Source organism: Macaca thibetana, chromosome 15 (genome assembly GCF_024542745.1).
Source record: "Macaca thibetana thibetana isolate TM-01 chromosome 15, ASM2454274v1, whole genome shotgun sequence".
Classification (NCBI taxonomy): Eukaryota; Metazoa; Chordata; class Mammalia; order Primates; family Cercopithecidae; genus Macaca; species Macaca thibetana.
In genome coordinates this window covers 51485618-51509580 of record NC_065592.1, presented here as the reverse complement: position 1 = coordinate 51509580, position 23963 = coordinate 51485618, and positions in this window count along the sequence as shown.

Below are 23963 nucleotides of genomic sequence, written 5' to 3'. Positions count from 1 at the left end.
TAAAAAACATCTTTTAAACCTTGGATCATTACAGTACAAATACAGAATATCCATATTGTGGAAGATTAAGCTGCTGTGTAAAAGAATGAGGGAATTCTTAATTGGTATAAAAAGGTCTCCATGGTATTTTTAGGTGAAAATTGCAAGGTGAAGCAAGGTGTTTTCTCCAAAAATTAATAAAATTGGTTGGGGTCATGGTGTAAGTGGGCAGATGGTATCAAAGATAGAGGTTAGACTTTTTATGTTCTTTTGATTTTGGCACCATCTATAAGTTTTACCTTATAAAATAAAAGAGTGCCTTTGAGGGGTTGCATGGAAAGAAAAGTATAACAGATGTATCTCTTCCTTTTACTTTAAAAAAAGTTTTTGTTGTTGTTGTAGTTGTTTATAAAAAGGGTAGATGAAAGTTGTGAAATAACCTGGCCTGCAATACATTTGCTCATTTACTCCTTCTACGAGGGAGAGACCTTGAGGGAAAGAAGCAAAAAGGGGTTTCTTAGTTCAGGCTACTACAACAAAATACCATCGCCTGGGTAGCTTAAATAGTAGGAATGTATTTCTCACAGTTCTGGAGTTCTGTGAGAAACATTTTTCACAGTTCTTGGAAGGCCAAGATTAAGATGCTCGCCAATTTGGTTCTTGGTGATGGCTCTTTTCCTAGCTTGCAAACAGCTGCCTTCTAACTATGTCCTCACATGGCCTTTTCTCAGTGTGTGTTGTGGAGGGGAACAGAGAAAAAGAAACAGACATTTTATCCCCAGTTTATATAGCAACTAATCCTATTATGACAGCCCCTAATCCCATCATGAAGGTTAGACATGACCTGTCTAACCCTAATTACCTCCCAAAGGCCTCATCCCTACATAGCACCACATTAGATGGTTAGAGCTTCAACATAGGAATTTGGGGTGGAAAGAAGGTACAATGTTTAGTCCATAACAAGTGAACAGGTCTAATCTCCTTGCAATTCTACCTCCCCTGGGTAAATAGACTAATGATATTTGCTAGAAGGAAGAGCACTGTCTTTGTGCCTTTAGTAGGATATCGGACTAAGGATTACCTATAATAGATAGAACCAGAATTTATAAGGGATGGCTTCCTGGAAAATGGCATATAGTGTGTCCAGTGCTGGGTATAAAATGGAGATGTTTTGTAATTGAAGCACTACCCACTGTATGAGGAACCGTGAACACCTCACTTGGAGGCTTTGTCTATTCTGGGCTACAGAGATGTGACTTTCACAGGAAAGAAAGACCTGGAGAGCCATTATTTTGAAGCTTTTGATAAGCCTTTTGTTTGTACCGTTGAAATATTTAGTTTAGGCTAATACTGCTTAGGATCTCTAATTCATGTTAGTCCAATTTGAGAAATTCACTATTAAGAAATAGCTTGGAAATGGCTTAATTCAGATAGTGAGCAACTTAAATGACACATTTTATGTACCAGAAACATTCTAGGAGAACTAGATTTATTTATTCATTTAATCCTAACAACAAATCTAATAATTATTATCTTCGTTGTATAGATGAAGAAACAGTCACAGAAAAGTCAAGTAGCCTTGCCAAGGTCACATAGCTGCTTAAGTGGTACAGTCAGGGTTTAAACCGTGGCCGTCTAACGTTAGATCATAGCTTTTTACCCTACACCAGAAGGTTCTATATTAGCTATAAGGTCTGTTAGAACAGGGACTTGGCTTTACTGTTGATTACAGGCTTACTAGGCCAAAAATGGTACATGGATCCTGACTAGATAAAAACCATGGACAGTGGTGAGACAACTGAGTATACCTGTTTGCCACACACTGTGCTAATTGCATTATATATGTTACCTTGTTTAATTTCTTTCTTTTTTTTTTTTTTTTTTTTTTTTTTTTTGAGAGATAGTCTCGCTGTGTCGCCCAGGCTGGAGTGTAGTGGTGTGATCTCGACTCACTGCGACTTTTGCCTTCCGGGTTCAAGTGATTCTCCTGTTTCAGCCTCCCAAGTAGCTGGGATTACAGGCACCCAACACCATGCCCAGCTAATTTCTTTATTTTTTGGTAGGGACGGGGTTTCACCATGTTGGCCAGGCTGATCTCGAACTCCTGACCTCATGTGATCCCCATGACTCGGCCTCCCAAAGTGCTAGGATTACAGCCACAAGCCACCATGCCCAGCCTTTTATTGAATTTTCAAAACAACTCCATGGTTTAGGCAATACTATTAATACTCTGCTAATGATCAACATGAAGTTAATTGTTTCCTCTAAGTGTCGCAGTGGTTCAGTACAGAAACAGAATCTCAACTCAGCACCATTGTGCCACACTGCTTTTAAACTAAACTAACATTTTATACAATAATATTGTGTTGTAATTGAGTCGCTTGCTTACAATTCTGTCATTATTCTAGTGTTCAAAACACATGCTACAATGAAATAAACAGATCAAACATAGAGTTTGAATAAACATCTTTCAAAGCAATTGGAGTGTTTTGCTGGAGAAACTACTTAAGTGTCAGTGATTTACCACTTGTCATCCTCCTAATATAAGTGGGTGTCCTGGTGACTAGTTCTGATATTTTTTGGACAGGGAGGAAATCAGACAAGGTAATGTGGTCAGGAAAAGAATCATAAATGTTCCTTTCTTTTTACAACAATTTTGGCCCATTTGATATCTTACAAAGAAGAGTGCTTGTTTTCTTCAACTGTGTCTCTGTTTGTCAGTCAGTGGATTCATAAGCCATCCTATAAAATTTCAAAGTGCTATTCTCTATTGCACATTATAAAAACGAAACAACCAATAGAAAGCTTTCAGTTATACCTTGGTTCAAATTTCCCTTTTCCTTAAATCTTACATATAAGGCAGTGCTTGCAATGGCAGTTGAAAGATGATACTGGAGCTGTCACCTAGGGGCCGGCTACTGATGAACTCACATACTAGGACAAGGAGTTTAAAATTCACCTTGATGATAATGGGCACTTTATAAGCAATTTATCTCCAGATTCATGCATCTCTGTATTATGGTTAATCTGCAGTCTTTGGAGTTAGACCTCCTGGATTTGAATTCTGGCTCTGAGACTTGCTAGGTCTAGGACAAGGGTGCTGTAGAAGCACATAGGAGGGCCCTCTGAATCATTTTAGGGACATGGGAACAGGGAAAGATCAGACAGGGTAGTTCAGAGAGTGCTACCCGGAGGAAAATATTCTAAGCAGAATTGCAAAGGAAGACTTGGCAGAAGCCTTAATATGCAAACAAAGAGGTTGAGAGCTGTGCAAAGTTTTCAAAAATGAGATAGGGGCAGGGGGTGGGAGGAAGAGACAGGAAGAGAATCTGTTATCATTGTGGACTGCAGAAAAATGTTTAAGCTAAAGTTTAAGAAGTTGCTAACTCCCACTACCTAAGAATGTAACTATATTAAAAGATAGAGTCTTTAAAGAGGTGATTAAGTAAAAAGGAAGCTATTAGGGTGAATCCAAATCCAATGTGCCTGATTTCCTTATAAAAAGAAGAGATTAGGACACACAGAGAGACACCAGGGTTGCCTGTGCCCAAAGGGTGGACCATGTGAAGAGGCAGCAAGAGGACAGCCAAGTCAAGTAGAGAGAACGTGGGAGAAAACAACCCTGCTGACAATTTGAAATTAGACTTCTTGTCTCCTGAACTGTGTGAGAAAATAAATTTATGTTGCTAATAAACCCACTCTGCGGTTCTTTGTTATGACAGCTCTAGCAAAACTAAGAAGGGAAAAGCAACTAATAGTGGGATTGGAGAAGTCAGCTTGAAGCCTGGACATTAATAAGCTCATTCTCATAAGATCATGTCAGAGGAAGAAGAATGAAGAAGGAAAAGCAAGGTCAGTTAGCAATTAAAGACATTCCCTGAACTAAGACAGTGAGCATAAGTATGGAAAGAGATAGACAAATTCCAGACAGATAAGACAAATTACATAATTTAGAGACGGATTTCATGCGAGTAGCAGTGGTGTGGGAGAAGTATAGAACTAAATGATAGTATCCATTTACAAACGAGAAAAGAGGTAAAGGAGGGAAAATTTTTTGTAGTATGTTTTTGCTGGATAGATGATTTAATCAGAGTTGGGGTGACAAATACAAATGAACACATACAATGCTCAAAACAAACATTAAACACCAATGTAGGAAAACAATATAACATGTGTCTTAAAGCTGTATACAATTAGGTACAAATGCTTGTTTAACAAACTAGGCTTATAAACATGGAGAAATGGAATTCCCTAAACTGGAAGATGAAAAAGAATTCCTGAAGGTTGGAGCTGGTTTTTTAACAATGTAATATTTGAGAATGTGAGGTTGAATGGAGAGAGAAAGAAAATGAGTAAAATGAACCAAGATATTGTGGGAGTATGTAAAGGATATTTGTACACAGGAAGCAAAACAGCTTGGGCAAACAGATTAGTGGAAAAACATAGCTGGAAGTGGTTTCAAAACTCAATTTGAAAGAGACTGTTGAGTCTTGAATTCCGACATGCATGTGGGGTTTTAATTATCTTGATTATATTGGGGGTAGGATACAGTTGTCAGCAAATTTGTGACTTATGGAATATAGTACTTTATTTCTCTTGTAGGAAAGAAGTCTAGAGATGAGCAGCTTAGGGGTTATATTGTGTCATTCAAAGATTGTCCTATGCATTGTTCTGCTACATGTGGCTTACATTCCCAAGGTCATTTTATGATCCAGGAATTCAGCAAAAACGCTAATCATCAAAAAGAATAAGTTCAAAGAGAGTAAAAAGGCAACCTCAAAAATGTCCCACACAATACTTCTGCCAACATATCTTCACCCAGATTTTAATCATTTGGCTACCAGAACCGTAAGGCAGGCTGAGGAACTGTTCTCTTTTAGCCCTATGGCAATATTCCCAGCTGTTAAGTGGAGATCTCTTATTGACAGTTAAAGAGACAGTGAATGTTCAAGATAAAGGCTTGAATACTGTGCTACTGGTTATTTTTTGGCTCAAATTCATTTTCTTGGAAGAATTATTTGTGTCTTATTATTGTTGTTTAGTTTCTCTGGATACCAAATATTTTTACTTTTTGTGTCCTTTTATTTCAAATTATAAACCATTTTCTTCTCACTAAAACTTGATATTACCTAAACAGTACCAAATATTAACATATAGGATATTTTGGTTTTGCATGCTTTTTGTTTTACACACACATAAATATAAAAAATATATTTTAAAATGTTTTCATGCATACAATATATGAACAATGTAACCTGAAGTCTAAACTAATGAAATCTTTGTGTGACAATACCATGTAGTCAATATTAGTACAAAGTAGCAGGAAAGTAAACTTTTGTCACCTTGAGAATTTATAGCTTCCAAAATATTTTAACCAATAAAAAAATTTTGTAATTTCCTTTTACATATTCCTGCACGCACAGACTTATATCTCTTAATAAAATATAATTCTGAAGAAATTGTTGCTAAAATTGTATTCTAAAGCCAGCAACATAACATAAAACATCAATGAAAAATGTTGTTGTTACACTGAATGTGGTATAACATGCTTCAATCCTCTTCCAGTTGGCTTGGGTTTTTGAAGCTTTACAAACATCAAGAAGACAAAGTATAGCTTCTTTTCCAAGAACTATACTTACGGTTAGATGAGTGTATCTTTCTGAAAGAGTGCCAACTCACAAATGTTCTCAGTGGGGAGATAAAGCAATATCGTAGATAGATTCAGTTGCCGACTGTGTTGAGTCAAGAAAGCAATGACCCACTTGTTCAAAACAGGAACTTTTTGAAAGAAAAAAAAAAGTACATGGTACAATTTTAGTTAATGCATTTTATTTATGTTTCCGGGATACAAGGTTTCTTGTGTGTTGTTATTATTTATTAATTTATTTAAATGGTACTAAATAGTTTCTGTTGTATAAGCACTAGAAACAAAGAGGGTAGTACTTGCTTGAATCTCCTGCCCAAGTTGAGCAACAATATCATACAGACAATTTCTTGTCCCTTGCTTCTCAATAGAGTTCAATTGTTGAATTGCAATGTAATCCAGAAAGTCTTAAATAGTAGGTGACCTTATCAGCAATGAAACTATGATTTGCTCTTTCTTTCCTTCATTAAAATAATAATAGTAAGACAACTTGGCCCTTCTAACAGTACTTATGTTATTTCCACCAAGAACTGGTTGTGGAGTATAAGAGAGAACGTTACTGGTTGACTATGTGAAATATAGAACAGTCTAAATTATCCAGAAATGAATTAACTGTAATTATTTTTAATTTATTTTTATTTTTTATTTTTTGAGATGGAGTTTTGCTCTTGTCACCCAGGCTGGATTGCAGTGGTGCCATCTCGGTTCACTACAACCTTCCCCTCCTAGGTTCAAGTGATTCTCCTGCCTCAGCCTCCCCAGTAGCTGGGATTACAGGTGCCCATCACCATGCCAGCTAGTTTTTGTATTTTTAGTAGAGATGAGGTTTCACCAAGTTGGTCAGGCTGGTCTCGAACTCCTGGCCTCAGGTGAGCTGCCCGCCTTGGCCTCCCAAAGTGCTGGAATTACAGGCATGAGCCACCGTGCCCAGCCAACTGTAATTATTTTTTAGAGTTCTTAAATTATATATATTTAAGGTATACAATACAATCTTTTGACATACAAATACATAGTGAAATGATTACTGCTCCCAAATAAAATACTATATTCATCTCCTTTTACATAGTTACTGTATATATAGTTACCATATATATGTAACCAAATATATTCACTATGTAAAACCAAAGTTACCATATACATGGTAACTATGTAAAACCAAAATATCCTATACATTAATATTTGGTACTATTTAGGTAATAACAAGTTTTAGTGAGAAGAAAATGGTTTATAATTTGAAATAGAAGGGCACAAAAAGTAAAAATATTTGGTATCCAGAGAAACTAAACAACAATAATAAGACACAAATAATTCTTCCAAGAAAATGAGTTTAAATATATGGTAGCTATGCAAATATATACGTGTCTGTATGTGTGTGTATATATAAAGTAACTATGTAAGAGGTGTGTGTATATATATGTATACACACACACACACATATATGAGCACTTGAAATTTATCTTGGCAAACTACAGTGTTATCAAAGGTGCTGGGACAGGAGAGAGGGTAGAAGTAGGAGGGAGATGGGGAGATGTTGGTCAAAGAATACAAAGGATACAAAATTGCAGTTATGTAGGATGAAAAGACAGCTAATGTATAGCATGATGACCATATTAACCTTAATTCTTAAGCAAGATTATATGGTACTTTGCTTCCCTGACAGGAATATCAGAGAAGAGGTTATCAGGCATATACCGTAAGCAACATATTAATTTATAAGCTTGATCTAGGTAATTTAGCATAATATCATATCTTTTCATTATTGTACATTTGCACACATACAGAAACACAAAATTTTATTAATATTAACAATTGGTTCATGACAGACCTCATCATTGTTCTATGAATTGCCTATTTTTAAAAAAATGTAATTAACTTTTTATTAGAATGTAACAAGTAACATAAACCCATGACTCATAATGAAAGTTGGGATCTTGAAAAAAAAATGTATCTAACCATATATCCTCTATTCCTTTAATTAACCTGTCTTCCTTCTTCAACATCTTTTTAAATCCTGTGTTCGGCCTGGCATGGTGGCTCATGCCTATAATCCCAGCACTTTGGGAGGCTGAGGCGGGCAGATTGCAATGTCAGGAGATTGAGACCATCCTGGCCAACATGGTGAAACCCTGTCTCTACTAAAAATACAAAAATTAGCTGGGCATAGTGGCGCATGCCTATAGTCCCAGCTACTCAGGAGGCTAAGGCAGCAGAATCGCTTGAACCGAGGAGGTGGAGGTTGCAGTGAGCTGAGACTGGTCCATTGCACTCCAGCCTGGTGACAGACTGTGACTCTGTGTCAAAAAAAAAAAAAAAAATCCTGTGTTCATCATTTATTTCCTTTTTATATTTTTTCCTGTATCTGTTCTAAAAGATAATTTAGTTTTATTTATTCATTGAATTTTACATGTATTGTTATATTATCTATATGTTGAATGATAGTTCAGTTTTTAAAGTGCTCTCTTATGTGAATATTCATGTACTATCCCATGATGGACATTTAGGTGACTTCCACATTTTTTAACATTGTGAATAATTCTGTCATAAACATTTTTGCATATGTCCCCTGCTGTACATGTACAAATAGAACAGCCGGATCATAGAGGATACGCTTCTTCAACAATAGAAGGAAATTTTGAATTCCTTTTGAAAGTGTTTGTACAAATTTACATTTCAAGTAGCAATGTATAAAATAGCATGTGAATATACAACATCTCCATTATGAGTTTATTTTCAGATGTTTTTATTTTTGTAATCAAAAGGGCACAAAATGGTAACTTAATGTGGGATTTATGTATGTTTGTGATCAATTATGATTCTCAACATCTCTACATGTTTGTTAGTCATTCTTACTCCCTCTTTTGTGAAGTGCCTGCTCGTGATTCTTGCCCATTTTCTAGTGGGTTGTTTGTGTTTTTATTGATTTGTAGGAGTTCTCTATATATTCTGAGATCTGATTCCTTTTGTCACTACAAATGCAAAATCTTCTCATGTGTAATTAATCTCACCTGTTAATTTACCCTTTTTCTCATTTAATCTTTTGTTAACCTGAAATGATCATAATAAATGATCCAAGCTCAAAAAGGAACTAAACCACTAAATGGGACAACTGCCACTCTTTTATCAGTATTACCACAACCAATGCCACATCAAATATTGTGGCATTTTATATTTCATTTACCTGAGAGATAATCAAAAAAAGATTAGTGCTGTAATAACTAGAAATCAATCATTGCAAGCTGCCAACTCAAGCAGGAAACATGCATAAATGCTCAGAATTTTCATGATTGGATCCATAGTTTAAGAATACGAATATAGCCATTATTACACTAACTCATACAATGACAACATTGCTCCAGATAAAACATCTTTGGAAAAGAGATATGTTTATTACTTCTATAATACAACAGACCATTGCCTCTGTCACTGCTTGTTATGATTAATTATATCTCCTGTGGTATAGCAACTATGTACAGCAAAATTTGTAAACATTGATAATATTGTGCTATTTACCTTAACCAGAGCAATATAAAAGACAATATGTTGAATTTCTATTTGAATATAGAAATGTAATCTATGCTATCTTAAATCTTTTTCCTGAGCCAATACATCTTTGGCTTTTTTGAGAACTTGTCTAAAAAAATAGTGTACTAGGATTTTACCCTCCAAGAGTCCATTGTTTGCACTTGTTAAGAAAATCTCAGACCTACTACCCACATCTTGCTTTCCTGCCTAAGATCTCTTTTTCTATCTTCATGTGTCATGGTTTAATACTTACCTAGATAGGCAATAATATCAACTTCTCATAAAATTTTTTATTCTGTAATATAGATAATATTAGGATTTGTATTAATTTTATTTATTCAATGCCTTAAGATTTTAGGAAGTAGTTTATACATAGATATCAACAAAAATAAATTTTAAAAAATTAAGAGGGGAAGATAATTTGTTACATAGATTCCATGTTCTTACATAAGAATTCAAAACTAGCAAACATAAATTTTTCTGGCTTTAATACTTATGGCTCATTTAACTTAAGGAGTACTTCCTAATTCATAAAGAAAAGGGTTAATTTCTTCTTATTCTACTTTTGTTTTTCTGTTTGTTTTAACTGTAATAACTGGTAATATCTTTTCTTCATTTTTAATGTATTCAGTGAAAAAGTTCTTGTTTCATTTTGTTTGAAAGCAATATGCTTCCCTATAGGAACGTAAATGCAAAAGTATTTTCTTCAGATGTTCCTGCCTTTCCTGGCAGAGGTGAGCATGCTCACCATGCTCAACAGAGTTACTTCTATATCTTAAGTACGCATCTATTCTTATAACTTCTTATAACTTACCTTCTTCTTATAACTTACCTTCAGAACATACTTGCTTAAATGTCTAGTTCTTAGATTAGATTGACTCTTGAACACGGATAATAATACATATATATTTTTTTCTCTGGTTCCCAACAAAATTATTGGCACATAGCAGGTGCTAATTGAATATTTAAATGATTCTTTAACCAAATTAATGTTAATCTACTATATGTTATAATTAGATTTGTTTTCAGCATCCTCAACAATATGCAGAGCTGATATTCTTTGTATATTTTTATTCATAGAAATAGTTTGTCATGATCACCACTCCTTCTATTTTATCCAATCATATAAGTAACCTATGTTGATAGGAAGGGTCAGGACATGCATGATTGGAAGAGTCTTATGTACCATGATTGGGATGACTCACCTTCATGTAGATACAACAACTTATGAATTGATAAATTTTTTAATGATTTGTAATACTATTCAAAGTGGGATGACCTCCCTTCAACTGTACCTTAAAATTTTTTACTTTTGCGTTATTTATTGTGCATATGCTAAATCAACAAAATGGCAGAGCCTAAAAATTATGGTATATTTAATTAGATAGAGCACTGCTAGTGCTCTTACACATTTGGTGGGACAGAATGATGTTTTGTAGGCAGAGTTTACCAAAACCTTAGTAGAATTTGTGTGCGATACACCTATTTTGCTTATAATTGACTCTGTCAAAATCTGAATGAATTAATCAGTGTCTTCTTTATTTAAAGTGTCCATTTATCTGTTTTCTTTTTGCAATAGTTTAATTATAACCCGCTTCTAACTGCTTCTTTACTTCCCTTTAGCTGTGTGGGCTCCTTCCACCTTCAGTATTGCTACATGCAGGAATTCAACTTCAGTTGTAAAGGGATCTTAATTTGTTAGTTCATGAATTACATTATCAAAGCACTTGTAAATGTGACTTCAGGACTATCTTTGGAGAACTCTGATAAATCATAGAGGACCTGTGAGAGATTAAAAATGGAAATTAGCAAATGGTTTGCTTTGCCAAAAGGCAGCAAGGATGAACCTTGAGAAATACAAGTTGATTAAGAGAAAACTCAACCATGGAAAAAAAATAGACATTTTTTATTTAATGATTTTTAAGAAAATTTAGAAAGTATAGGCACTAAGAACATATATTAATCTAAGAATGTGTGAACGTATACTTTTTAAATAGGAGAAAGCCTGGTATATCAGGTGAGAACATAATAAAGGTATATTTTACTTTACAAAAAGTAATTCAAATGACTTCCTTTGAGATAAGATGGTGACATTTTGTTTGCATGCAAAACTAGTAGTATCAGAATACTCAATGCAGTTTTGTTAATAACTTACTATCAAACTAATAAGAGGGCATAAGTAAATTGACGTAATTTTTTTTCTTTGGCTTTCCTTTTTATTCAGATTGCATCAATGCCGGAGATCAAAACATATAAAGGATGCAGATGACACAAAGCTGGGAGACATTGCCAATAAAAACAAAGATAGAATCCAGAATGAAAATGATTTGGTAATCTCTTCATTCCTATTGAAATTCAACAGGAATTTAAAGCCCAGCCTGTATGCTAAAAACATCAAACACATAGAGAAGAAATGCCTTGGCAACTCTTTCACAGGAGGGGACATCTGTGTTTATACTGATCGATGATGTGATAATGTTACAACACATTTAATATAGTCTTAAATTGTTTCAAAAGAAACACGGATTCAGGTTTACATGAAGTAATAGATTCAGAAAATATGCTGCTACTCAAACCGTATCTGAATTGTTTTGTTAAATTATCTGTTATATTTTTGGGTGTATAGTGTCAAAATCTGTCTCTGCAGAGGAAGCTAGCCAGCATTGCATGAGAATCTAAATATCATGTCATATATGGAATAGTTGAAGAGTCTCTTTCACCATTACAAATAACATGACACATGCACTAATTTTCTGAAATATGAATATGTAAAGATTCCATGGTTGAATAAAAGCTAATCAAAATGAAAGGGTTTCTTTACTATAGGACACCTCAGTAAAATCAAAATTTTGATAAAGCGCTTGATGACATTTTAAGCAGTTGATATAAAGAAGTATTTTCCCATATTATTGAACCATGGAATTCCATTGAACATTTTTTTTTCAACTCTGGTCAAAAAAATATATACTGTAAGAAGAAATGATGGTTATAGAGGAAGTAACAAATTTGTTCTATGCCCTGTTTCAAAGGGAGAATCAGGCAATTTTAGGTTCAATTTAAGAAAAATAAAAGATCTTTACAATTGTATTTGAAAAGACTTACATCCTACAGGTAGGATGTAAGGAGAATCCACATGCAGCTGAGATTGGGTGAGATGACCTTTGAAGTTAATGCCAACACTTTCAAAGTAATAAACTTTGCTCCAGAAAGCACTACCTGCTGCCATCTGTAAAAGAGACCTCCAGTGATCCTGTGATCCTAGATTTAAGAAGTCCTCAAGACCTGTGAATCCTTCTTCCAGAATATGCATTGAAAGAGGCTAATTGTTCATGCTTTTATTATGACCCCATACTATGTTGCTGAGACAGGAATAATACAGGGTGGTTGCAGGAGATTAGAAAATGCCAGGCAGCAGTTTCACATAACTAGTAAAATAGCTTGTTGAAATAGCTGCAGAAACTATGTGCCCATAAGATCTTGAAAAATCAGGATGTGAACCAAGCTGGTTAAACCAACTGGACTCAGCATGACATTGGATTTGACCTAGGATTCACCTCAAACCTCATTATGCAAATCACACAGCCACCAGTGCCCTAACAGTTTCAAGAATACCTATATTTGGTGTAAAAATGGGTGGCACCCCAGTGACACATTTTTCCAATAATTTTCATGAATATTCCACACCTTGGTTAAAGAAACTCATAAAGGTTGCAACCCCAAACCCTCTTGAGCATGACTCTCTCTTAAGTATGCCCCCACTCCCTTTTTGTCATTTTTGTTGTTGTTGAGATGCAGTTTCGCTCTTGTTGCCCAGCCTGGAGTACAATGGTGTGATCTCAGCTCACTGCAACCTCTGCCTCGTGGGTTGAAGCGATTCTCCTGCTTCAGCCTCTGGAGTTGCTGGGATTACAGGAGTGCACCACCACACCCGTCTAATTTTGTATTTTTAGTAGAGAGTAGTTTTTCCATGTTGGTCAGGCTGGTCTCTAATGCCTAACCTCAGGTGATCTGCCCATCTTGGCCTCCCAAAGTGCTGGGATTACAGACGTGAGCCACCATGCCCTGCCCCTTAAATTCTTGAGTGTATACTTTTCCCTTTGCAATAAGTCGTTTTACTCTCACAATTTACCAGCTTATCCTTGAATTCATTCTCATGAAGGTGTCAAGAGCCTAGATCACTAGCTGGGGTGGAGGCCCCACTGGCATTTGGAGACCCCCCGCCAACCCACCAGTATCATTGCCATTACTTCTCTTTAGAGTCTAGTGGTGTAATTCTGACTGATCTTAAGTTTCCATTCTTGCCTTGCCTTCCTTCCCTGCTCCCCCCTGCACTCTATTTCTACACACAATAGTCAGAGTACATTTTTGAAAACTCTAAACCAGATTACACTCTATCTATTCATGTTACACTAACCTCTTGCTATACTGGCCTTCATTCTGTTCCCTGGATCTTGTTAGGTTCTTATTCCTTTGCCTGGAGTAAATCACCCCAGGATGTTCTAATGTCTTTACTTCATTCAGATCTATGTTTAAATGTCACCTTTCCAAATAGGCCTTTCTGGTCTACTCTATAAATAGAAAACTTGCCTTTTTGCAAACTTCCTTACATTCCCCACTCCCAAGCCCAGGTCATTCTCTATGATTGTATTTTGCTTTCTTTTAAAAACATGCATATGTTTTAGTTCTGTCTCCTACAATGAAATTGAAGCTCAAAAGGGCAGAGACCTTGTTTTGTCATTTATTTATCTTGGGACAGTGTCTTGCAGAACAGAATGCTAAATATTCCTTTTTTTTTTCAACAAGCAAGTATACAAAAGCATGGTTCATTTCCTAAAATGTAACTGGGTTAGTAATAGCTTATTTTTACATAAGATAACTATAAAATTACCAAAATGACACTATGTTACAGCCAAATTAAAATTGCTGTTATTAAGCTAAAATACAAAAATATGTGTTCTTCAAGTCGTTTTTTAAAGTAGACTATATGGCATTTTTAAAAAACGGTTCAGAATATAAAAGAGGCATTTATTTACAACCCACATTGCAACAAGTTGCTAAGGTAACTACAGTATGGCTAAAGCATTTCATCACTTTAATAATTGTATAGATTTTCAGTAAGCAGCACACAAGACATATTAAGTAAGATGTATCATTGTGTAAATTACCTTAGTCTAGAAACCAAGCTGCATAGCATATATTTACAAGAGGTGCTTTTCAAGGACATCACCTCATAAGGATGAAAGACTAAATATGCCTAAATATTAATAAATATGCCATTCATAATACAAAGTTATTTTCAAATGCTTGTCTTTACAGTTTCATAAATTGAAATATGTACAAATTAATAATTTGATCTAGAATTTTGCCTAATGCACTATGTCATGGCTAAAAGCCCTCAAAGTGACATTGTGAATAGTTCTTCAGATTTTCTTACTAAAAATGAAAAGAGCTTTCATGCATTATTACCTATGTGGTAGGTACCATTATAAACCACACTTTATATACACAGGAAAACTAGACAAAGACGTCTTAGGTCAGTACTTTCCTTAAAGAGCCTCACTACCTCAAAATAGAGTCAGTAACAAAGTTCAGGGGGTCTTATTCCCAGGTCTGTGCTAGCAATCACTATGATATTCTGTCTCTCCTTTATATACTTTCTTTACTAGATATTCAAGATACAAATTGTATTTTCTTTAGAATGTAAGTTGCTAGAGATTCTGGAACTTTCCTGGATGTGTAGTCAATGTAACAGTCAATATAATGAAGTTAGTCAGCACTGTGAGTAGAAGACGAAGCGGAGAGGTCAGAGGAACTGTAGCAAAAGGCACTTTATGACATTAGCATCCTATAGAAGTCCTGGTATTTGCATTGCCTGAGATCAAGTTTCCTTTGCCTTTTGACAATTGATTTGACAGCAGTTAGCTGGTTGAGCTACCTAAGCTCCATGCACCAGTGATGTTAGTGCTCAATCAGTTGAAAATAAAGAAAGTGTATGTGCCTAACAGGTCTCACATCATCAAATGCAGATCAGAAGTAAATAGTGCTGCATGTGTGCTCCGCCCAAGAATTTCTAGATCCCAGTTTGAGTTAATAGATTCCCAAGGAGACTGGGAACAATCACCTGGGGAGCCCAAGTTAAGGACTAAGATCATCCATCTTCCCTTCCAATTTCCTTTCAAAGGATTAAGAAAACAACAGGCAACAGCAGCATTTATCTTAATTATGGTAACTAAATGCAGGATTTGGACAATGTGATACTTAGATATCTATATACTAAGGATGAAAGTTCCTAAAGTGACTAGTGCTTAGTCTTTTACTTAGTTCATTTGAATTGATATTAGATTTCTCAATGATAATTCATTGCTAATTAAAAAATATAAACGGAAAGTAAGCACAGACTTTTCATTACAAATGAAAAACTTCTGGAGCTCACTTCTAGCAAGCAATTTTGTGGGTGTTAATGTTCCTCCAACATCTAATGCATCTAAAAAATATTAGCAATCATCTTTTCTAAATAGCACTTCACAATTTTCTAACACTGCAATATCCATTTTGTTACAGGATTTTCATAATACTAAAAGCTAGTATGTTTAATTATTTTTACCCAAGAGAAAACAAACTCAAAGCCTAACTTGTGAATGGAAAGTCTAAGACTGATCAGATTTTCTGATTGGCATGCTTATGTGTCTCTGGAATTTCATTATACTTCCAAAATATACTTAAGCAGTTTCTTTTTTTCTTTTCCTTTTTTTTTTTTTTTTTTGGATACGGAGTCTCGCTCTGTCGCCCAGGCTGGAGTGCAGTGGCTCGATCTCGGCTCGGCTCACTGCAAGCTCCGCCTCCCAGGTTCATGCCATTCTCCTGCCTCAGCCTCTGGAGTAGCTGGGACTACAGGCACCCACCACCACGCCCGGCTAATTTTTTTTTATTTTTAGTAGAGACAGGGTTTCACTGTGTTTTAGCCAGTATGGTCTCGATCTTCTGACCTCGTGATCCTCCCGCCTCTGCCTCCCAAAGTGCTGAGATTACAGGCGTGAGCCACTGCGCCAAGGCCAAGCAGTTTCTTTTTAGCTAGAGACTTCAGCAGACTTAAGGGACAACTGAATAGTCAGTTGATCTGTATTTGTTCTATAAGATACATCATAAATATGGCAGTCATGTTACATTTAGTAATGAGCAAGTGGCAATGGATTAAGGAAAAATTGAGTCTCACCTCAGTAACTAAACTATGCAACTTTCAGCCATTCATGACCTCAGTATTCTCACCTATAAAATAAAAAGGTAAAATCAAATGATATCCAAAGTCATCGATAGTCTACTTTTAAAATTATAATGTAAATCATTATAATCAATTATTGGGAATATTTTACAATATTTATATCTTAATGTCTTCTAAAAGAGGTATACTAGAAATTTTTCTGGAGGCTGGAGATTTTTATTTTCCCACAGAAAATCTCTCTCATGTTCTCAGAATTTCTGGGATTATAATAACAGAAGTAAATTGGTTTTGCGTAATTGTGTAGTAACAAGAATTGTTCTCTGTTATAGAGACTATAAATTCATATATTTCCTCGTGGGACATTTTTGCATTTTTCTTACATTTTGAAAACCTGGTTTGATTCAATGTTTTTCTAGATATAAATGTTTTCTTCTTTGATTTTGATGAAAACCAGAGACAGTTCAAATAGGAATATTAACGTTTTTGTGTTTGTTTTCCTTACTGACTGAGGAATGCAAAGTTTGGTGACTCAGGTTAGTCTGTAAAGATAACATATAAGAGCCAAATATAAAGATAAATATAAGAGGCATATATCCTTCACATGTCTTATGAAGACATATGGCAGAGCACAAATGCTCATTTGAGGTTTGAAATTTTAATCAAAACAAATTGAACTACATGATTCTGAAATATTTTATCAATTTAAGGATAAAACATAAATTATGAGTTCTATTTCTAATATTTTCAAGTGATGTCTATACACTCACCCACCCACCACCTACATACAGAACTTTCAACCATGCTGTGTCCACCTTGACAGGGCCAATATTTTATACAAAGTTTCAGGAAGAGCAAACTTCACTCTCATGAGGACTTTTGGAGAAGCTCTACTGATTTCATGTATTCTGTTTCACTTTGACATGATATTGTTGAACAGGAAGGATAATACCAGCTATTAGCAAAAAATTAGACTAATTTATTTGTATGCCTAGAACCACAGGTTTAAGTAATATAATGTATGTAGGCAATGACTGTGGTATAGTGGAAAGGACACTGAACATGAAGATAGAAATCCTGAATTTGATATCATGTGTACATTTTATGAACTTCCTTTACATTCATATATAAATTGAGATTATATATGCCTCACAAGTCTGTTCTGAGTATTAAATAGGAAAAAAGTTAACTCTTATGCAAGACAAAGCTATCAACAAATACTGAGTATTATTATTAATATGGATATAAGTATAAATAAGACATACGAACCTCCTAAAAATCTCCTTTTTACATAAAAAAAAATGAAATTCAAATGCTATTGACCCTCTCCATCCATTTCTTATTTCCATAGGATGGATGGTTCTGCAAGTAAAGGAAGACAGGGATCCTGATATTGTTTCATAAGTCCCAAAGATAGTAAAGTCTCCACAGCTTTGGTTTCCATTATAGCATTGTAAATAGATAAAACTTTTCTTCTTAATGTATTAAACACCAATATTGTGTTAAATTAGAGAATTCTGAGTCCATTGTCAAGTTGAGACAGAATATGTTCAGCACTATGCCAGAAAAAATAAACAACAATATAATCCTAATCTGTAGTAACTGCAGGTGTTCATGGTACAAATACTCCTACTATAGCCAATTCCAGGCTACCAACTTGTCATCAATAAAAGTGCAGTTGGGAAAAAAAAGTTGGGAGAAGATGATCAACAATCAACTCTCTAATCCAGTGCAAGCTGGTTCCAGCAGACACCTGACAGGGAGGCCACTGATATTTGTTTTGGCATCTAGTTAGTTTAAGCAAATACAAGAAGAATATTGGAGGTGCTTATATCTTGCCTTTATTTATACAGGCTTCTGTTATATTTAATTTAAATCAGAAATGTCACCTTTTTTTTTTTAAACTTATATTTTACAGGTAAACTGACACATTTAATGCTGCCCAGTTAAAATAGTTTTGAGTTCAAAACATCTTTTTCCTATTTTCTCTGTTCCCAAAGAAGCAACAAGAAATGATTTAACTATAATTCTAGTTTCAGGATTGCTCAGAAAAGAAGGCACCAAATGATAGAAGACTGGCTCAATTTTTAACTGCAGATTCTTTATTTAGGAAAGTTAATTCCCAATGGGCTATGTCAGCAATTGCATGAAATACATATAGCCAGACACAATAACAACATGAGGCAGTATATATTTCACTCTGTTGCCCAGGCTGGAGTGCAGTGGTGCAGTCTCGGCTCACTGCAACCACCGCCATCCAGGCTCAAGTGATCCTCTGAGGAGGTATATCTTTTTACCTCCCAAAGCCTTTAAATGTGACCCATATTAATGTCAGTGTTATCAGTGAGGTCTAACATCTTTCTTTATAAGAGAAATGTAGTACCCCCGGAGAGTGATGTCAAAGTAAAAAATTAAATCAACATTCTAATGATTATATTTGGTTTATAAGACACTCGGACAGCAAAGGAATTGAGGTTTAAAGAACAGTTAGAACAAATATTTTAGCTAGCACTTGCAATTCTTATCAGGGAATATCAATTTCATAGCAAAATATCCATTAGTGCAACTAGAGTTTCACAACATGTGGTGTGCTGGCCAAAGCACTGAACTAGGAGAAAATAAATTCTGTTTCTAAGGCTGGTTCTAATGCTGCCACCAACAAGCTATGTGATTAGATCATGACCTAACCTCTTCGTGCCTCTCTCCTACTGTAAAATGGCAGAGGAGTCTGACACATTCAAGTATTCTTTCCAATTCAATACTTCCTGAATTTATGAATCATGGTGTTTACTGACAAATTCCTTCTTTGCAGCTGTAATTAAAATTTTTGGATTTGTAAATGAACATTTTAAGTTGTCATTTTTTTTTTTGCAATGCCCCAACTGGACAATATGATTAAATTCATGTAAATGCATAAACTACATGGATAAACTATTAAATTACATAACTCATACTTCATTCGAGAATAAAGTTTCCATCCAATGCACTGTTTTTACCTAAATACTAATTATTAAAAAAGACAGAAGTCCTAATTTTAAATAGATAATTCAGTCAGTCCTTCTGCTATGAACTGAATTGTGTCTCCTCCAAATTTATATGTGAAGCTCAAACCTCCAATTTTACTGTATTTAGAGAAAGGGCTTGTGAGGGCATGATAAAGATTAAATGAGGTTGTGATGGTGAGGCCGTAATTCTACAGGGCTTGTGCCCTTATAAGAAAAGAAAGAAACACCAGAGTTCTCTCTCCTCATCATTTGACGACACAGTGAGAAGGTGGCTTTCTGTAAGCCAGGAAGAGAGCCCTCATCAGAAACCAAATCAGCAGGCACCTTAATCTTGGACTAGCCAGCCTCTGGAAATGTGACGGAATAAATTTCTGTTTTTTAAACCCACTCAGTCTATGGTATTTTGTGATGGCAGGATGAGCTAACTAAGGCACTTTCCTTTAATTTTTTCATTTGAAACATTATGAGGCCTCAGTTTTATTTTTCTCATTAATTGAATAATTAAACTTCCATTTCATTGTTTATAGTCCTTGTAGTTTTCTATTCGTGCTAATAAAATGAATTTAGTCAGGAAGAGTATACATTCTACGTCCTTCTTTCTTCTTTATCCCCAATTCTGAAGAGTTATCATGTTCAGTTATTCTATTTGCCTATCTGCTAAATTTTCTTTCTTCCCCCCGCTTAATTTTTCTTCCTTACTTCCCTAATTCAGATCCCTTTGCTACGTTATGGTTTCCTAATTGGACTCTCTCAACAGCCCCCAATTTTTGCTTCAAAATGACCCTACAATGACCTTCTTCACGTCTATATTTTTGGGTTAAAATTTTTCAATGGTTCCTGGACACCCATAAGACAACAATCTCAAACTTCCGCACAGATCTTTAGATCCTTCATGATCAGCCCTTTGTTTATCTTTGTTTATGTTGTTGCCTTTCTTTGGAATATTTTCCTACAATTATTTACACACCAAACTGTTCTATATCCCTCAAATAATAATATCAAACACTTAATGCTATTTGTTAGACATTGTCTTACATATTTTATGTGTATATATCTATGCATTTAATCCTACAAAACTCATGAGGGGTTTTGTAATAACTATTCTTACAATGATTGTATAACTATTCTTATAACTAATGTATTACTATTTTTATCTGAGTTTCTTTAATTCAGAGTACCGCGTGTCATAAGGATTAATAAGTTGGCCCATCACACAGCTAGTAAGTGGTAAAGCTGAGCATCTAACCTAAGCTGTCAAGAACCAGAATCTAGGTTTTTCTAACCTTAAAGCATACTGTCTCTCTGAATACAAATGTCATTCATTTACTTTGTGAAGTCTTCTCTAAATTTACCAGAAAATCTCTGATGATTTTTTCTTTTGTGCCTCACTGCACATTACTCTACTTTATTAGTTAACTTGTTCCAGTTTCAGGTTATTTTATTCTTCTTCACTTAACTGAAAACTCATTTAAAGCAGAGACCACAAATTTTACCATTTTATCCTTGTAGCAGTGCTTAGTACATGGTCAATATTTAATAAGCGAATTATAAATAAGATCATTTTAGCATTTTGCAGAGATCTTAAAATATTTTATTTTCCTTGAAAAAAGGAATCAACTCTTGAAATGATTATATAATTTATTATCTTTAACTATTTTGATTGTATAACTTTCAAGGAAATAATACAATAACAGAATAAACTATGTCAATAATTTTTTAGCAATTATAATCTATCCTTAGAATTAAACAAAATATTTTTCTATCTATAAAATATTTTTAGAAGGATGACATATTTTTCTTATTTTGAAAATATTCAAGCATCTCCTAAAATAAAACTATGAGCTGAAGTAAGAAGTCATCATTTTAAAAATTAGCTATTTTTGGCGTTACATATGGCTTGAAAATTGATATAATAATTAAAGTTTAAACAATTAAAAACGGAGGTTTTTTATTCAAACAAGCTAATTATATTCCAGTTTATTAACCATGAGTCTAAACAATAAAACACGACACCACTGAAATCCACATGAGCTGCCACCACCATATAGAGAACTATTATCACAGTTGGGCTTATTGAAATCATAAAACACAGTATGCTTTACCAATATCAGGTCCAGGTCTGATTCGACACCATTATATTTCTGTCTTTTTTCAATATAAACAATTGTCCATTCATCTTTATTGAATCCTATCTAAAGAGTCATTGTCAATTCAAGTTTGTAATGAGAATTCTGCCTGTATACTTATAAATTATAGGAGAAGTAAAGTGTTTGAAAGGCTTTTCATACACCTACAGATATTTCCTATTTATTGAAGAAGAGAGGTAATCAAGAGTCTCTGTCATGTATACTTATGTAGCAACACATATAAAATGAAAGAAAATGTAAGCAAAATTAAGTAAAATGAGGGTAGTTTCAAAGTTTAGGGAATAACTTTTACGTCGGTTGGTGAAACTTAGATCACAGTAAACCATGAGATAATGTCTCACTACTCTGTAGTCAGTCCTGAAACCTAATCCCTCAATCTTTCTCTGTAAAAGGGAAAATTCAAGTTTCCCTGAACTTCTGTTTATGAACAAACAGTCATGATGAGCATAAGGTATATTTCATTGAGTTAGTGTACTGGAACATCAAAATATTTTACAAATCAACTAGAGCTAAGTCGACATTTTAGTTACTTCCTCAGGCTTTTTATAATTTTTATAATTTCATCTCCAGTATAGTCCCTAGGTTAGCACATCATAATCTGTAATAAGGTTATTGAGATTGGATTTATAATGTAATTCAATAAAACAAAGTATGGCCCCTTCAACCAGCCTATGAAATACAAAATAAGGTAATACAGAATGGTTTTTACTTGAATTTAACACCTAAAGAGTCTGAGATTGTAAAGATTAAAAGTACCACGCTTGTGCTCATGTACATGGTTGGGAAAATTGAGTTTTACACAAACTTTGTGAAAATGTAAAAAAAAATGTGTTAATATGATATTTTATTAAATTTTTATTTTTATTTTATGAATTACTTCATGACACCCTAATTTGGCTTCTCTAAATTCTAAACTATAGAGACTTTTAATCTATGTGACATCACAGTCAACTATTATAGGCTATAATGTTTACTATATCAATGCAGTATATGGTCACAAATTCATTTAAACAAAACGAGCAAGAATGCTGGTGGTGAAGACATTAAAAACTGCTATATGTCACAAATAGTGAAATAGTTCTCTTTTATGTAGCAGGTTGTTCAGGAATGTTAGTCTATTTGTTACCTGATTAGAGCCTTCAAATCTCATAGAATGCCTGGATCTTCCAATCCTGGCTAAGGCTTAAGGATGATTGAAACAAAATTATATGTAATCATGTTCTGAATTATACCATTTACATCAGTCCCAAGGCCCCTTGTATTTTGTGGTAAGCGTATTTTAGTGGATTTCTTAGAGTGGAATTACAGACTACTTTATTGCCATGGAGGAAGTGGTTTCAAGTTTTAAAAGTTCTGCAACCATATATATGTGAATTAATTTGGAGTTTAACTGATGCTATGTTCTTGGTACCCAAATATTTGTGGTGAGGAAAGTTTTATAGTAAGGAGTCAAACTAAAGTTTTAAAAAGAACAACTAATGCTAATAGGGATTTTAAACTTTTTTTAAAGGTTTTTGTCATTTCTCCAGAGTCCTTATGAGCTCAGGACTTATTTCTGCGGGTCCAGGCCTCTCCGTAATGTAGAAGAAAGTAATTTCTAAGAGTCCTTGCTATGCACGGAGAGGGAGATTTACTATCTTAGCCACTGCATTCTTTAATTTTTTAAGTGTTGTCTTTGGCTTAAAGAAATTATTATTTTTCTAAATTTATTTTTTATTGTATATATTTAAGGTGTACAACATGGTTGTGTAATATACATAATCATGGTAAGATAATTACTACAGTTAAACAAATTAACGTATCTGTCACTTTCCATAGTTACTTTTGTATGTGTGTGGTAAGAGCACCAAAAATCTACTCTGGAAATTTTCTGTATTCAACACAATATTATCAACTATAATGTTCATGCCGTGCCTTAGATCTCTAGACTTACACATTCTACATGTCTACAAGTGTGTACCTTCTGATCTACTCCTAATTTCCTCCCTCTTCCTGCTCCTCGTAAATGAAGGAGATACTGCCATTTGTAACTACATGGATGAACCTGGAAGACGTTATGGAAGGTGAAATTACTCAAATGCAGAAAGGAAAAACTGCATAAAATCACTTATATGTGGAATCTATAAAAAGCCACTACATTCTTGGAGTGAATACAGAGTCATGAGGCAGTCATATGGGAAGGGAATATCAGTAGTGAGCTGCCTTATGGAGTTTGAAAACTCATGTTTTACTCATTAAGGATGATACAACCAAGATGATGATGTAAAATAGCTCTGGTACTCTAGGAATTACATCTATATCTATCTATATATATTTTAACATAATGTATTTTACCTTCTCATTTTGTGTTTATTTTAATCAGGAACTTTAGCATAAGTCAATAATTCATGGGTAAGAAACACTGTGAAAACTCAACCTGAAATTAAAAAGTAAGAGGCAAAAGAAATCTG